The following is a 4,713-nucleotide window of genomic DNA, read 5'->3' on the forward strand; positions in this document are numbered from 1 at the left end:
TAATTGGGTTTTTGGGCACATGGGGACGGTATAAAAAGCTAATTTTTTTTCTGAATAACTATGCAACCCCTCGAAACCTGAATGAAATATCCGAGTACTAAACGTTATTTGGATACTTTTTCTAATTGAAGGTATGCTTCTAGAATCAGCGGTTCGCCAGTAAAATGTTATACGCCCTGTTACCTATGCAGCTTGTATGTGATGCGTTCTATGAAAAACATCAAAGCTTAAAATTGAATTTATAGTGGAAAGAGTCTCTGCAGGAACACCTCTACAATGAGGCCACCTTCAACTAAAGCCATTTTTTTTTGTAGTCCAGAATTGTTCCTTTCATATCAGCTCACCTCTATTGAGTAGTCACCTCTCAGAAAGGCCGGTTCCCTATAGAACAGAGGATTAATCACTTATACACGTTTCAATGTAATACGGTGGAAATATAAATAACTGTTTTGACAGTTCACATCATCTATTGTACATTCATAAAAAATAGGGGGTGGGGAGCTAGGTCTCTTCATATTTCTAGAAAGCCTAAGGCCTAAGCTCCAAAGTCCCGGTGCCTAATTACTATGACAGATAATGAATATATATGTTCTAAGAAATGAGGCCCCTTGAAAGGAAGCATGAAATTTCTGTGTTAAAACATTCATATATAATCGTTCTAATTAAATTTCTTTTCTTTTGACAAAAATTTATAAATATCGCAGTTATTTTTTCATTTTTTAAAAGTAATTTTTTTCACTTTACAGTAATACTCCTAGTTTTTCAGTGTCGGAGTTTTGTGGTTTTCTGGGTAAAATGCTTATTTTTGAAATTCAAGCGTAATCACACACACGGGATTATTGCGGTCAATTTTTGATTTGAATATTCTTATTGAATATTACTGATTAACGAAATGTTTAATTTTCAAAATTAGTGAAACCAGTCAGTAACGTCTCTACAGTTGCGACGGCAAAACCTGAACTCAGAGACCCGAATTGAACAAGGGTCCCCAACTTATTGAAAGCTCTTTTACTAATTTTGATATTACTTCCATTGATGCTGGAATTATTTTTCAATTTATCATGAAGTTATTTTCATTAATTGTGGAATCATTTCTTTCTTTCATTCATTTCAAATTCTAATATGTTCTGAATTTCCATTAATTTTTAGGTTTAGTGCGTTTTCATATTCTTTTATACTACATATTTTTCAGTATTCCTGTGCATTCAATAATAATGTTATGCTCTTTCAGATGCTGACTTCTCCCCAATAAACACTGTATATAAAATCATGGCTCAAGAGGGCTCAAAAAATGTCTAGGAGCCAGGCCACCGGAATTGTTCAGACACCCCCGAAACCAGTAGCGCAACAAATGTATTAATAACCAGAATTGTGAGTGGATTTTACGACCCATCTCAGAAACCCTTGCGACCCGAGTTTGAGTAACGTCTTATCGGTTAAGAAAGAACTCCTGGATTAAAGTAGGCCTTATTGGTTAAAATAGGCTTATTGGTTATTTTTTTTCAAGTTATGTGAAAGATCATTTATCAAACTTTTATAGTGTATTCCCGGCCGATGGCTAGTGATGCTATTTGCAAGGGCTGGAAAAACTATTATCTGACATGTCCGGGCATATAAAACTTTTGACCGAGCATTTTATCTTTTCAACCACATTACCAACTATAGCAAATACAGTCACGCCCCCCCACATCCTGGAGCACGGCTTGTAGGATGTCAGACCAGACACGACCCGGGCTCTGTCCCTTCCGGGATGTAAAGGCTTGTAGGCTGGGACCTTTGACGGGCCGTCATGCAAGCTTTTTCACTGGCTTTTCTATAGTTAATTTATAGGGGGAAGAAAAAATAATGATGACAATCGTCACGGGGCCCGAGCCATGTCAACCTCATCTTTGTTGGGGCCAGCAGGCTATATGAGTATTGATTCGAGCTTGTAAATTTTCAGAGATTTATCCAGGCTGGTATATGCCATTTTTTCAGAGAAGGTCACAGTTTCATACCTGAAGACTTTCATTATTGCCCTTAAAATTTTCAGACCCTGGTGCCACAAATGTGTGGGTTGCTTATCTTACTGTAAATTTTTTTTTTTTTTTTTTTTGCCTCAGGGAGTTAGCCTGGACCAGGATTGTGTAAGTTTTGCGTTAGAAATTTGGTGAACAGGGCCGCAACTAGATGCTTGGTCACCCGGGGCAAGTGCGAACTTTGGCGCCCCCTTGTAATGTTGAAGGAGAGGTTTGAGAATGAAATTTGCACCCCTCTGGTGAAGCACCCGGGGCGTAATACCCGCCTGCTCCCCGCTAGTTGTGGCCCTGATGGTGAATATGAACTTAGGGGCTTTCATCGAAGAGCAGCACTTAAAGTTGAACATTCATGGGGTTTTTAAGACGGCTTAGCGCCTCCAGGAAAAGTGTAATTTATTACATAAAGTTTAGCAATAAAATTCTGAAAAAAAAATTGTTTGTGATATACCCTGCATCATCTTGGCTGAAAAAATTTGAACGAAGTGAATTATTTCTTCACAAAATTTTTTGCTGACATTTATGTTTTGATGCTTTTTTTTAGTATCAAAAATCCAGAAACATTTCGGAAATTCCAAAAAATGAATACCCAAGTCTGAAAGGGTTAAAAAAATGTGTTTAATGTTACGCTCTTTGATGACAATCAGGGCCGCCTTACAAGACACGGGACCCAGCATGAAAATAGTAGTGTCGCTAGGAGCTTCTCAACAATTTTGGAGCACCAGAAATATTTAGGATCCCTTTTGTCCCGATTTAATCTATTTTGTAGGGGAGGGAAATCGGCATCCATTATGTCAGAATATACTGGAATGCTGGGAAATATCCATACAAAAAATTTTAAACACACAATTAAATGTAAATTAACACAAAAGCTGATGAAAATTCAGCATTGAAAGTAATTTTAAACTAATAAGAGGAAAAATTCTCCAGAAACTGATGAAAATTTTAGAATTTTAGACTTCTGTCAAAAATAATTTAAAGAAATAATTCCAGCTCCAATGAAAATTCGGAATTAACGGTAAAAAAAAAAAAATTCCAGACTTGAGGGAAATTCAAAATAAATGTAAGAAATAATTTCAGAATTTTGGTGAAAGACTCTAATAATTTACCGTGAGTGCAGGGCCGTCTTAAGAGCATCGTTGGCCCCCGGGCGAGTGATATTTCTGAGGCCCTACCTGGAAAATTCTTGAAAATTTCAACCGTCTCATTTTTGTGAGGCCCCTTTTCTCTTGATTCCCCAGGGCTGTGCTCGGGTGGGCCCATGCAACACCTACTAGAGAATGTTTTCTAGTGGGTGTTGGCCCATGCCTTAAGACGGCACTGCGTGAGTGCTGGTTCCGACAAAACGCGGGGACCGGTGTGACCGCATCTGTCGTAGACCCCCCTAAGGGCGGTTCTGATGTCAATGCTCTTGATCGACAACTCTCGATCATTCCATATTAAGGAATGTCACGAACCTTGAAGTCGAATTTTCAAAAAAATTAACTTCAAAAAATATTTTTCATCCACTTGCAAATAAAACACTTAAAATTTCGTTTTAATCGGTTAATTTGTTCTTTCAAAATAATAGAAAAAAGTAATGAATTATAGTGGTGTTTCCCAAAGTGGGGCAATATTACCCCCGATAGGCGATGGAATGGTTCGGGGGTGATAGAAGATATGGATTTAACATAGGATCCTATGGGTTCACTTGAGTTGGGCGGTGATGAAAGAAAATTATGAAAAAGGGGACGATGCGTGGAATACAAAGTTTCGGAAACTATGAATTATAGTGTAAATTTATACAAGAAAAAACACTTTGAATGTTATTTTCTCAGATTGCAGTTTTTAAGAAGATAAAAAAAATAACCACGAACCGAAAATTCTGAATTTTCGCAGAAATGTTTATTCAACATGTGTTAGTAAAATGGACGTCGGATTAGCGATTTACTAATGAGAAGTATTTTTAAAAAGATGTTGAATTTGGATTTTTGAAATTCACATATATTTGTTCAAACTTTAAAAATTCATAAAATTCTAACGAATAACACTCAAATATCCAAGTTCGTGGTTCTAAGACATGTCGAATAAACATTTTTCTGCAAAATTTCAGAATTTTCGATGCAGTAGCTTTTTTTAATCTCAAGGATGTACTTAAAAACTACAATCTGAGAAAACAACGTTCAAAGTGTTTTTTCTTGTATACATTCACACTATATAATTCATTACTTCTTTGTTTTATTTTGAAAAAGAACATATTAATCGATTGACACAAAAATTTTTTAGTATTTTATTTGCGAATGAAATATTTTTTGAAGTCATTTTCGAAAATTCGACTTCAAAAGTCATTACAACCTTTAAGAAGGAAAAACGTTTTTTCATTAAATTTTATTTCCAATTAATTAATATTTTACACGTAGCAAGCAAAATCGTAGTCCGACTTCTGCGGTTACCTCCGATCCCGCCTATCGCGTAACTTCGGGGTATTGTTGTATTATTTTTATCTCCCATTGTTAAACACTAAATTAATTAATAGCATGTTGAGCAGTGATGAAAAATAAAAATGAGGCGTGAATGTTGCAATGAAATGGTGGTTCGCTACTGGTTGTTGGCAGGGGGCCCTTCGAACCTATCGCCCCTCCCATCTCGAGCAAATGAAGGAGGAGGCGGAGTCGAAGGATGCCGCGGATGGCTGCTGCTGATGATGACCGGACCTGTC

The sequence above is a fragment of the Pholcus phalangioides genome, unplaced genomic scaffold (assembly GCF_987345545.1).
Source record: "Pholcus phalangioides strain wild (caught in Gottingen) unplaced genomic scaffold, Ppha-v1.0 ptg000007l_1, whole genome shotgun sequence".
Lineage (NCBI taxonomy): Eukaryota > Metazoa > Arthropoda > Arachnida > Araneae > Pholcidae > Pholcus > Pholcus phalangioides.